This window comes from Bos javanicus, chromosome 27 (genome assembly GCF_032452875.1).
Source record: "Bos javanicus breed banteng chromosome 27, ARS-OSU_banteng_1.0, whole genome shotgun sequence".
Classification (NCBI taxonomy): domain Eukaryota; kingdom Metazoa; phylum Chordata; class Mammalia; order Artiodactyla; family Bovidae; genus Bos; species Bos javanicus.
Window position 1 is genome coordinate 29,451,276 of NC_083894.1, and position 13,899 is coordinate 29,465,174.

Sequence of the window (13,899 nt, forward strand, 5' to 3'; positions counted from 1 at the left end):
ACAGGTTATAAAAATGAAGTTCATTATATATATATATATATATATATATATATATACCATGCCTTCTTTATCCATTCATCTGTCAATGAATATTTAGGTTGCTTCCATGTCCTGGGTGTTGTAAACAGTGCTTCAACGAACACTGGGGTGCATGTATCCTTTTAGACCATGTTTTTCTCCAAATATATGCCCAGGAGTGGGATTGCAGGGTCATATGGTAGCTCTATTTGTAGTTTTTTAAGGAATGTATATACAATGGAATGTTACCCAGCCATGAGAAAGAATGAAATAATGCCATTTGCGCAACACAGATGGACCTGGAGAGTATCACGCTAAGTGAAATAAGTCAGAGAAAGACGAATGTTGTATGATATCGCTCATTTGCGGAATCTAATTTTTTAAATGACGCAAATGAACTTTTTTTCTGAAATAGAAACAGACTCACAGTATGGTTACTAGGGGGAAGGGCTGGGGGAAAGGATACTTAGAGAGTTTGTGATCAACAGGTCACACAGCTGTATTTAAAATGGATAACTAACAAGAACCTACTGTAGAGCACAGAGAACTCTGCTCAATGTTATGTGGCAGCCTGGATGGGAGGGAGTTTGGGGGAGAATGGATGCATGTATATATATGGTTGAGTCTCTCTGCTGTGCCCTTGAAACTAATACAACAATGTTAATTGGCAGCATTCTGATATAAAAAGTTAAAAACATGAAGTTGAATTAAATGATAACACCCAGTCTGTTAACTCTCAAAGCTTTCTTGCTGGGTTAAGGATGCCCAAAACTCAGCTCCTGCAACCACGGGAAGGTTTGTAATTAGGAACCACAGAGGTGTTTGGAACATCTTTGAACTACAGCAAAATAGGCTGCAGACTTCCTGATTCCTGTCCACCCAAACATAATGAGGTCGTTGCTGGTGGATCGATAAAGCAGTGAAACTACAAGCAGGATGCGAACTGCGCTGGGCAAGACTTTGCAAGTGGAACAAATGCTTCTGTACATGTACCCTTGTTCCCCTGAAGTCTGAAATGCCCACCAAATTAGAGGGAAAAAGAAGAACTCCAGGTGAGGTCTTTAATGCCTTCCACTAAGTATCTTCCTGTTAACTGAAGTCTTTTCTCCCACTGTGCACTACGGATGTATCCAGTAACTCAGTCACCTGGAATCTCAGCTTTTGCTAGGCAGAGCTGGCAGTTTCCTGTTACCAGACTCTTCCCTTTATCTGAAACAACCCATCCATCAGTATGTCTCCTGCCCAAATCTTATTCTTTAAGGTCCAGCATAAATGTTCCCTCTGCCAGGAAGCAAATTCTTATCACCTCTGTAAAGATTCTCCTTTCTTGGAAATCCTAGACATAGTCTCTATTTTTATACACATCTTCTCTATTGGCTCTTAAGTTCCTGGGAGCAGGTACCATGATTTACACATCTTCAGATTATTGCAAGATATGTATCAACTTCCACAATACGGTTGAAACTGAAGTGAATGTACCATTGGTATTTCTTTTTTTAAAGTCTAAGCACTTTTAGGCCATACAAGTGACTGAACTCCCGGAGTGCTGATCCATGGAATAAACATTTTCATTGTGGGATTTTTGACCAAAAAAGGGTACATTTTATCCCAGAAGTATTTTCTTGTTATCCTTCTGATGTTAACAACTTGCTTCATTCCCGTGTAATTTCTTTTTTTCTTTTCTTTTTTTTTTGTTGGAATATGATTGCTTTACAATGTTGTGCTAGTTTCTGCTGTACAGTGAAGTGAATCAGCTACACATATTCATACATCTTCTCCCTCTTGGCCCTCTTCTCCCCACTCCATCCCACCCCTCGAGGTCCTCACAGAGCACTGAGCTGAGCTCCCTGTGCTATACAGCAGGTTCCCATTAGCTATCTATTTTACACATGGTGGTGTATATATGGCAGTCCTGCTCTCCCAGTTCGTCCCACACTCCACTTCCCCACTGTCCACATGTCAGTTCTCTGCCTCTGTGTCTCTATCCCTGCCCTGAAAATAGGTTCATCTGTACCATTTTGACACTGAAGGTTCAAAGGTGATGTCTTTGAATAATGTTAACAGGAAAGCTAAGACTATATTATTAGACATAAGTGGCAATTTTGGAGGAGTTAAGGTATAGTTCCCTTATAGCTTTGCAGGTACCGTTAGATTTGAACGTGGGAGTCTTGAAAAAGAGGTCATGTGTGGTGTTGGAGGAGCCTGGATGGGGGTTCAGGATATCAGGGCTGCCCATTTCCCTCCATAACTAGCCTTGTTGTTTCCCTCAGTAACTGTGGGGCAGGCCGGGGAACACCTCCGTAAAACCAGGGATTTAGCTTAGGTGATCGCCAAGGCATCTCTGAGCTCTAAGACTTTGTGGGTCTTAAGACCAACATGCTGTGAATAAACACCTTGGAGAGAAATGCTCCATTGAAAAGGAAATAGAAGGTGGTGATGAAACCTTAAACTACTGTATTGGAAATGGTAAGTATGAAGCACAGATCATTTTTCCTTCAGATGTGGTCCCAGGAAAATTGTGGCTAGACATCCCTCTCTCCCTTTCCTTATTTCCCCAGTCATTTATCCTTGTCACAATCCCAAGGGCATTGTTCTCATATTTCACAATGGATCTCAATGAAAGTGGAGCAGAAGGCATGTTAAAGTATTGCTTCTCTTGCAGAATGGGAGGCACAAGAGGCCTGGCAAGTTTCCAGGGCCCCAAGAAGCAGGTTTTTAGGTATCCTCACATGGGACAGGCCCCTTAACTGTCATCCCATCCACCCTCATCTCAGGAAAGAGTTGAGCAATTAGGATATATCACTGGTTCTGATTATTTGAGAAATGTCTACTATTATAATTTCCACTATACTGGCACCATCACCTTCAAAACAGCTGAAACTATTTTTGCTGAAATCATTTTCCCAGAACATGTGGAGTTAAAATGTTTCAATTATTAGGGCACTACAGGGCTGAGGGATCAGCCAGGGAAGAGAGGTACTAAATTTGCTTTCTGCTCAGTCATCACTACATTACGAACAAGCATGAGGTTCCCACTGTCACAAAGGGACTGCCCCTCAGCTTTCTATGACAATGGCGATTTATCACAAGGGCCTGTGTGTGTCCCCACCACCTAAAACAAAGCCTGGCACAGAGTTGGATGTTAATGTACATTAACTGAAAAACAATCCTAATTGCGTTATGTAATTAATCAGTGTATTATACAAACACTCTTACCAGGTTGCTATTTCTATCTCCGTGGTGTAATTGACAAATCTTCTGAATTATATTAACGTAGGATGAATTAGAATCTAATTATCTGGAAAGTTCAGATTTTAAAGAAAGTAACTCAAGGTCTTATAAGCAATATTTTCTTGGAAAATTACAGGCTAGCAGCTGTATAGTTTCATTTCCCTGAAGTGACTCAGTTTTTCTTACTGAGCAAAGTATACATTCATTTTTACTATTTCTTGTCTTCTTAGTTGTTGAACATTCAATTGGCTTTCATTTCTCTTGACCAAGACTTAATTGAAATGAGCCTAGAGGTATCTTGCAAAACTGTATTAGACTTTAATGACAGATTGGAATATGGTGATGAAACATGATTTACAAAGTAAAGAACAGATCCTTTGTGAGGGTTTTATTTATTTGTTTGTAGCTTCAGCCTGATTGTAATGGGTGGTGTTTCTTCATTGGCTCCCAAAATATTTGACTGAAACAGACCAAAGAAATGCAGAGGCTATCCATTTGTCTACTATAGAAGAAAGTAGTCATTCAAAGACTTAGGTTCTTACCCCAAAGGGAAAGGCCACTGGGATGAATTTAACTCAAGGCCATTTATAAATATGCTGAAGAGTAAAACAAGACTGGAAACTGTCATGATTAATTGTCCTGGAGACACTCATAAAAAAATACTACCATTTTTCTAGGGAGCATACATCCCTTACAAAATGAAGTCACCTCTCCCAGAACTACCCAATAAAAGTGGCCAGCAGAAGTGTACCCCCAAATAATTCAAAAGTAACTTTAGATGCTCCAGTTGATTTACCTTCCCAATTATGTTTCACATCACTTGACACCCAATAAAAACAGCATATTTTCATATTGTTTGAAGTTGAATTAATCTTTCAAAAAAAAGGTGGACATTTTATAATCTATAAAGTAGTTAGGAAAACAGATCTGTCAGATCTTAAAGGAAAAGGACCACAGAATCACAGCCCCAGACTTCATTCACAGCTGCTGTAAATAAGTTATGTAATCTTCTGGAGATTATATAATCATTTGGCAATTTGAATGAAAAATTGTATAATATACATTTAAAGAAATACAGAAATTCCCATTCTAGGAGTTTACCATGGAGAAATAATGTGTGTATAAAGATATGCTGCATGTATCAGAAATATTCCACACAGTTTGGCTTATAGTGCCAAAAATTGGAGCCAAAGTAAATATTCAGGAGCAGAGACTTGGTAGCATAAATTAGCAATCATGAACATGGAGGGTGCAGGTCTATATTTTTTTGGAATATAGTGTTAAGTAAAAACCAAAACAAAATGTAGGGTATGAAGCCATTTTATAATTAAAAATTGCTTTTTCAGGTATAGGAAGAAGTCTGGCGGGCTATGGATTAGTTTTCAACTGTGTTTTTATTTCTTTTTTTTGTTCATTTGTTTTCTTATTTTTGGAGTGTAGTTGATTTACAATTTTGTGTTAGTTTCAGGTGTATAGCAAAGTGATTCAGTTATACATATACATATATTCATTTTTCTTCAGATTCTAAGTGTTTTCCGAAGTTGCTGTACCATTCTGTATTCCCACTGGTAAGGTATGCGAGTTCCAGTTCCTCTGCCTCCTTGTCAAACACTTGGTATTGTCAGTTTTTTTTTTTAAATAGTAGCTGATATCCAAAATATTTATAAATACTAACTTAATCCTATTAGATGAATACTATTATTCCTCTGTAATTCACAATAAATAATAGTAATAAAAATTTAACAATTATTTAATAATAAATAGATACCTCATCAGTTTTACTGATGAAGAAACTAGAAGAGACATCAAATTACTGCCTTAAGATTGCACAGCCAGTAGGTGGCAGAACGGCACTGAAACCCAGGCAGTTTAACCTCAGAACACATGCCCTTAGTATTATACTCTGCTTTGATGGTCTTTCAATCAGTATAGGAGAGAAAGGCTTTTAATATTTCCTCTGCCAGTTTGAAAGTTCATCTATTTCTCATCTTGGAAAGTTGTGCAAAACTATTGAATTTCAATTTAATTTTTCCAAAAACTGTGCAGTGTGGTTCAGCATAGTACATTCCCATTCAGCTAATTAAAGGATGTCAGTAGGCTGACTCCTGAGAGATCTTTCAGAATGTCATGAACTTGCTGGGCTCCCCATGGCCCAGAAACTTGCTCTCAGCCCTGAAAACCAGAAGCCTGATCCTTTTGGTGTTCCAGAAATGAGTAAACTCAGCCATGCTGGATAAATCAGGATACAAAGTTCATCAAACACTGATCCATGAAACACAATGGTAATTTATTAATTTACAGTGAGACATATGATGATCAAAGAGAACAAAATTTATTTCTATTTGAGGACACTCCTTCTCCCTGTAGAAAAGCTTTGTCGGAGCCAAATGATCATGTGAAGTTTTCCAAATGTGCCTAGAAACTTAAGTAGGAGAGTTCACTGTTTTTAATAGCCTGAGGGCTTTAAACACTTATTCACAAAACTAAGTCTTGGCAGTTTGTACCTGAAATACTCTTATTTTTCATTTCCGTGGTCTGCATCAGTCTGCCCAGGGACCACTGAGAAAGATCAAATGCTTTGAATGAAAATGCCCAACATCTGCCTTTTCATCGTTTCACCTCTCATCAGCCCAATTCCTCACTGATATCACGTTTCCTTAGACATGGATCTTTGGCCTAATTAAAATCAATTCTTATTCATCTTCAACCATCTAATATTTGTTGATGATCTATTATGCGCCAAGACATTTTAGAAGCAGGGGATATAGATTATTCTAGGAATCATTCTATCCTTTTAAGATTTTGAGGTATCTCTTACATGATAAATAAGGCTGCCCTAAGAAGGTTATATATTGACATGAAATAGATCTATTTCCATGACGTGCTAATCTTTGATTTATCCTGGTTGTTAAACATAAAAAATTCTTTTATTTCCCCAATCTATAGAAACTCCACTCTTTTAGCAAATTCATTTTCCCCTTAATCCTTTCTTATTACCCCCAATCAGAAAAGTATCTTCTGCTGCTTTTGAATTAGGAAAGTACTTTCTTTTTAGGTCATATTTTACTGTGCTTCAGAGTTATTTGTATATATATTCCCCAGTTTTCCAGATGATAAATTTATCGAAGACAGAAGCTAAAGCACATTAGCTTTTAGTTTCCCATTCTCTAACAGGTTCTTAGCCACTTGAAGGAGCTTAATGACATAAATCTACAGAATGAAAAAAGGATGGGAGAAATTTCCTGGTGATCCAGTGGTTAGTACTCTGTGCTCCCAATGCAGGGGGCCTGGGTTCAATCCTTAGTCAGGGAACTAGATCCCATATACTGTGACTAAAGATCCTGTGTGCTGCAACTAAGACCTGGTGTAGCCAAATAAATATCACAAAAAGAAAAGAAAAAGAGAAAACGATGGGGCAAATAGTCACCCCAGTCCTATGTATGAGTCCTATTGTTCTCCATTCATCCCATCACACGACACTTTTCTTTAGCTCCATACATGTAGATGGGCCACTATTTTCAGGCGAGGTCCACATTTTGTTCCCTTCTGCCACCTTAAAGCCCTCATCATGGACCACGGCCCCAGGAGTGCCCTTCTTTCCTCTGGCTCCTCCCTTTCTGAATCTAATTACAGGTGTGTAATTAGATTAGGCTGCAGCCAGCCCTTCCTCCGTCCACTGGCTGCAAGGGAAATTCCTGACCTAGTGGTCTGACCTGCGATGCCACCGAGGCAGGTTTGTGCTGGCTCTCAGTCCTATGCAAACAGCAGAGAGAAACGACCATGCCCTGCTCCACTCCTCCCCAGTTAAGCTGTCATTGAAAAGGAAACACCTGCTACCCAGAGAGTCTTTATGTTTCACTTTACCACAGGAGTCTATGGTGGACTTGTCAACTGATGGCTCTGGGGCTAAGTTGGGAAAAAATTACATTATCTCCGCATGAAACTACCAAGTAAGGAGGGAAGTTTCCTGTGTGTGCTTGGATGCCGCCCCAAACAGGCTTATGGATGGTACAGAAGCACAAGCTATATTTTAGAAAAGGAGCTGTTCTATGGAAGAGTTGAACAGGAGTGGACAGGATCATCGTGCAGGCAGAGTACTGGAGTCAGTGTGGGTCTCAGTTCCATAGCAACTTTCTCTGTCATTCCGGAATTGTCGAAAGATGGCAGCATAAAGCCCTGGATCTGGCATCTTCTGAATTTAGTATAGTTTGGGAGGAAGGAGGCAAAAGTGTTCAAGTCCCAACTCTACAACTTATTGTTTGACTTTGGGCAGAATGTTTAACTTCTTTGAAACTACTTCTTCATCAGTATTGTGTGGGGGTTGTTGTCCAGTCACTCAGTCGTGTCCGACTCTTTGTGACCCCATGGCCTGCAGCAAGCCAGACTTCCCTGTCCTTCACCAGCTCCCGGAGCTTGCTCAGACTCAGGTCCATTGAGTCGATGATGCCATCCAACCATCTCATCCTCTGTCATCCCCTTCTCCTCCAACCTTCAGTCTTTCCCAGCATCAGGGTCTTTTTCAATGAGTCAGTTCTTCGCATCAGGTGGCCAAAGAAAGTATTGGAGTTACAGCTTCAGCATCAGTCCTTTCAATGAATATTCAGGACTGATTTCCTTTAGGATGGACTGGTTGGATCTCTTTGCAGTCCAAGGGACTGTCAAGAATCTTCTCCAACACCACAGTTCAAAAGCATAAATTCTTCAGTGCTCAACTTTCTTTATAGTCCAACTTTCACATTCATACATGACTACTGGAAAAAACCATAGCTTTGACTATAGGGACCTCTGTCAGCAAAGTAATGTCTCTACTTTTTAATATGTGTGGGGGTTAAAGTTTGCCTAACTAGTTCTTCTTTTTCCTTTAACAAATACATTTTATTTTTTAATATTTATTTTATTTTTGGCTGTGTTGTCTTAGTTGTGGCACACAGATCTTTGTTGACGCATGCCAAGTTCTTTCTAGTTGAGTTGTGGCTCACGAGTTTAGTTTTCTTGCAGCAGGTGGGATCTCAGTTCGCTCTCAGATCAAACCCACATCCCCTGCATTGGAAGGTGTATTCTTAACCACTAGATCACCAGGGAAGTTCCTGTCTAACTAATTCTAATAGTTTAAAACTATGATTAGTTAATGTGTCTCGACTCCTATACTTAACATTACTTAAAGTGCCAATCAGCATCACTTTTACAAGGGAGAAATTTTTCTTGAGATTTACAGGGAAAACTCCTGTGCTCGGGGGGTGGGGGGGCAGTGAATAGTTTGAATTATGGGATAGTTTTTCAGAAATGCCATTTTTATTACTTTCAAACGGGCACAGTAAATACGCTAGGCTAACAAAATGTTGCCAGGGTGTTTTGCCAAATATAGATCTTTGTGTGAATGTATCAGACTGATAGGTAATTAACTTTTATTGTTGATACATCAGTGTGAGCTCTGAAAATGTTTAAAAACTGTTTATTCCCTTAAGTGGTTTCACAAGTACCTTTGTCTCTAGACTCTTATTTACATGATATCCTGTGTAAAATTCGGTGCAGAGATAAAACTGAAATAGTGTTCTTCTCTACTACCAGACCTTAAAGACGAGTGTTTACTATGTTTGGAATGATGAAGAGTTGGTATTTTCAAGATTTTGCTGGATGCATTTTTCTGAAGCTTTTCCAGCTTTCATTTGCTCATTTGGTTTGCTGAATCTTCGTTGTTGCGTGCAGGCTTTCTCTAGTTGTGGCAAGCAGGGGACTACTCGTCATTGCTGTGGGTGGGCTTCTCATTGCAGTGGCTTCTCTTGCTGCAGAGCACAGGCTCTAGGCTTCCTGGACTAGGGATTGAACCCATGTTCCCTGCACTGGCCGGCAGATTCTTATCCACTGGACCACCAGAGAATTCCTGGATGCATATTTATCAATCATTATGAAGCTCTAGAATCCTGGAATCTTTGCAAGATTTCTCTTCATATCTGTGCCATTGATTCAGAAGTTTTGCTTCCTTGTTTGGTTCAGCTTGAAGTTTTAGCTTAACTTGAAGACTCCAAGAGGTTCTTTGGAGTTGAATCTCTTGTACTCAGTGAGTCACTGAGCACCCTCTGCTCTCCAGACTCTATCTTTGTAATAACTGGAACCTTTGTTCCTATTTTCTTATCCTATGGCTGCATGCTCAGCTGCTCAGTCATATCTGACTCTTTTGTGACCCAATGGTCTGCAGCCTGAAGGCAATGGCAACCCACTCCAGTACTCTTGCCTGGAAAATCCCATGGACGGAGGAGCCTGGTAGGCTGCAGTCCATGGGGTCGCGAAGAGTCGGACACGACTGAGCGACTTCACTTTAACTTTTCACTTTCATGCATTGGAGGAGGAAGTGGCAACCCACTCCAGTGTTCTTGTCTGGAGAATCTCAGGGACGGCGGGGCCTGGTGGGCTGCTGTCTATGGGGTCGCACAGAGTCGGACACGACTGAAGCGACTTAGCAGCAGCAGCAGCAGCAGGCTCCTCTGTCCATGGGATTTTCCAAGCAAGAATACTGGAGTAAGTCACCATTTCCTACTCCAGAGGATCTTCCAGACCCAGGGAACGAAGCTGTGTCTCTTGCTGTCTCCTGCATTGGCAGGTGGCTTTCTCTCTCTCTCTCTTTTTTTTTTTTTATCACCAGCGCTTCCTGGGAAGCCCATTTGTTGAATACCTACCATAAGTAAACTGCAGAGGACTGAACAAAGATGAATAAGACCCAGCTCTGCTCTTAGGAGCTTGTTCACACCCTAGTAGAGGAAGCTAATTCCTTTATAATTAAACTTCTATTTTCTAGGAGAATTGATTTTTCCTTTGTCCTCAGGCTCCAGTATCTACCACATTCTGCAGAAAGAAGCTATCACCTTTTCTGCAGTGGTGACAAGAAGAGGCGCACTTTGGATCAGGCTTAAACGACGCCAAGAGAGAAATGACCTCAAGACAATATTACTTGGCTTAATTGCAGCTTCCATAAAGCAAACAATTTACTAAATTATTGGAAACTATAAAATGGCCTAGTGATATATTGAAAATCCCAGAACAAGGGAATAGGGATAAAGAATAATGGGATTTTTTTCATTTTTGTTTTGAAACAAGAAATGAAAGTCAGTTGTTGGTAGTGGGTGGGAGGGAAGGGATAAGGAGAATTTTGGCTCAAGTGGCATCAAGTGATAGCTCACATGAAGGAAGAAAAAAAATGGGCTAGGGTCTTGACTACCCTTACCTGTTGACAGAGAAGCAAAGCCAGGTATGCCATCTGCGTAGTGTGACCTTAAGGCCAAGATGACTTGCCACGGTTCTTCTCCTGGATGGCAGCAAGCAAAACTCCCACCATTAGTGTTTGCAGGTAGGTGCTTTCTGGAGATATTTACTCCACAGATGGATTAAGACTTTGTTACCTAGAAGGTTAATGTCTTAGATAGCTTATTATAGCACAGCTTTATTTATCTAGTGCTTGGTCAGTTGCTAAATCGTGTCTGACTCTTTGCGACCCCATGGACTGTAACCGGCCAGGCTCCTCTGTCCATGGGGATTTCCCAGGCGAGAATAATGGAGTAGGTTGACGTTTCCTTTTCCAGGGGATCTTCCAGATCCATGGATTGAACCCGTTGTCTCCTGCTTGGCAGGCGGATTCTTAGGTAGCCCTAACAGCCCATAAAATTAAGTTTCCCCTAAGGGTGGCAAGATGGTTGGAAAGCATCACTGACTCAATGGACATGGATCTGAGCAAACTCTGGGAGACAGTGGAGGACAGAGAAGCCTGGCCTGTTGCAGTCCATGGGGTCCCAAAGAGTCGGACACGATTTAGCGACTGAACAACAGCAACAAAGGTGGAGCAGTGGTAAAGAATCCGTCTGCCAGTGCAGGAGACGTGGGTTCCATCCCTGTGTCAGGAAGATCTTCTGGAGGAGGAAATGGCAACCCATTTCAGTATTCTTACCTGAAGAATCCTATGGACAGAAGAGCTTATGGTCCATGGAGCTGCAGAGTCGGATATGACTTAGCGACTAAACAACAACAAGGGAGTGAAGTGAGCTGGGTGAAAAGAATGAGAAATTGATAAAGTTTGATGAAGGGTGGGTAGGAGAGAGAGAAAACAATTTAGAGTTGCTAATTGGCTTTAGAAAAATGTGTTGAAGGTTTTGATCTTCCGGGGGCCAGAGAAACTATAGTCTTGCCTTCTCTCTTCTTTATCTTTTCCTGATCCAGAGGGATGGCTGAGGTCACTCAGCATCAAATGGTAACATGTGTGAGCTTACTTGTAAGGTCAGGACTGATGGTTTCGCTATGAACCAAACCAAACACCAGGAGATTCCTGTCTTGGGTAGGAGAGTATTTCCATGGGGCTGGAGATAGCACTGGACTGCATGCCAGGTGCCCCAGCTTGGCTCTGCCAGGATTTACTGGGTGGCCTTAGGTCAAGCTGTTCATTTTCCTGGAGACCCAGTTTCACTAACTATCCATGCCAGGGGTGCTGGAGGGAGGGGGAGTATAGGAGTAGTTGTCTTGGCTCTAGTTGGACATCATGTCATGTTTTATAAAAGCAGAGAAATCTGTAGTATTTGAGAACTGGATCTTACGCAGAATGGTCTCAGAAATATTTAAACTTCAGTTTCACTGGAAGATGTGGTTCTCAACTCCCACATGCTGTAACTAAAAGGGGGGTCCAGCTGCTCGCTGCTTAAGAGGCAATAGAGGGACAAGGCTGGTGAAAGGGGAAGTTTGCTTTATTCTGAAGGCCGGCAACTAGGGGGCAGAGGGCAGACTCTTGCCCAAAAGCTGACTCCCCTCCTTGACAATCAGGGGGCAAGAGCTTTTATAGACAGAGGGAGGGGCTGCATGCAGAAACAGCACAGTCTGTTCTGGTGGTCACCTTGCAATTGGTCATTGGAGGTCTGACCCGAATAAAATTTTGGTTATTTCAGGTACAGTTAATCTTCTGATCCAGGCTTGTTTTTTATCTCATTTCCTTGAGGCCAGTTCTTGGAGTTGTGGCAGTTTCTGTCATGACTACAGTCTAGTCACCATATAGTAACTTCTTCCACCTGGTGGGGGTTTCAGTATCTACAAGACAGCTCGCAGGATATGGCTCAGAATATTATCTATAGCCCTTGAGAAGGAACTAGAGGCCCTTGACTATGTTTAGTTGTTATTGTTCAGCCGTGAAGTTGTGTCTGACTCTTTTGCGACCCCATGGACTGTAGTCTGCCACGTTCCTCTGTCCACAGAATTGCCCTGCAAGAATACTGGAGGGGGTTGCCTTTTCCTTCTCCAGGGGATCTTCCTGCCCCAGGGATCGAACCTGAGTCTCCTGCTTGGCAGGCAGATTCTTTACCACTGAGCCACCAGGGAAGCCTTTGACTATGCTTAATGACTGCATTACAATTATTTGGTCTCCTATGACTGTTTTCCTTCATTTCTGTGTGTTCTTACTTTTCTGACTAAACTTACTTTTGGCTAAAGTTTTTCCACAAGAAAGAAAAAACAAAGGCAGGTGGAGGACATGGTGGGGGTGAGCAGTGGGGAGGAGGGTGGAAAGGACCATGGGGACCAATTCCATTGCAGTGCTTCTTGGGGTTCAGTTCAGTTCAGTCGCTCAGTCATGTCCGACTCTGTGTGACCCCATGGACTGCAGCACGCCAGGCCTCCCTGTCCATCACCAACTCCCGGAGTTTATGCAAACCCATGTCCATCGAGTTGGTGATGCCATCTAGCCATCTCATCCTCTGTCATCCCCTTCTCCTCCTGCCCACAATCTTTCCCAGCATCAGGTCTTTTCAAATGAGTCAGCTCTTCACATCAGGTGGCCAAAGTATTGGAGTTTCAGCTTCAACATCAGTCCTTCCAATGAATCCTCAGGACTGATCTCCTTCAGAATGGACTGGTTGGATCTCCTTACAGTCCAAGGGACTCTCAAGAGTCTTCTCCAACACCACAGTTCAAAAGCATCAATTCTTCAGCACTCAGCTTTCTTTATCATCCAAATCTCACATCCATACATGACTACTGGAAAAATTGCTAAGTTCTAATCCTGTTATTATACTTGGAGAGAATTTATTGTATACTAGGGTTGAGATTCAGGCTCCCCACCCAAAAGCCTTCCCAAACCTTCTTCACCTTCAGAGTCATCTTCCTAAGTCTGCATATGTGGCCCCTGGAATATGTCCAGCCTTGCTCTGAGCTAGGCAGCAAACATCTACTAAGGGCAGAGGCTTGGATTTTTAATATAACAACACAGCCAATTTACAGGAGTAATATGATTTTCTAAATCATTGGAATTAGCTAGTCAAGCCTGAGAGTTACAATTATTCAGAGACTCAGAAGCCCTAATAACATCTAGCAAACTCCAGCTGGGGGAGAAGGAAACAAAGCAAAAAAAAAAAAAAAAAAAAAACAAACCCACACCATACACAACAAGCAGATGAACAAGAAACAAACCCAAGGCACCATCACCCATTTTTATTATGACATCCTTAGGGTCACCATGTCAAGGCATGAACGGAGATTAAAAGGAAGCATCTGAGAGGATACTGCTTACAAGGATTCTTTACTTAGAGCTTGTTAATTTTCACAGTACAGTTGCCCTGGGTTGTGAATTAAAGAAACAGATGAAAAAAATATCACGCCTTTAACTGTACTGGAGGCCCCATGTAT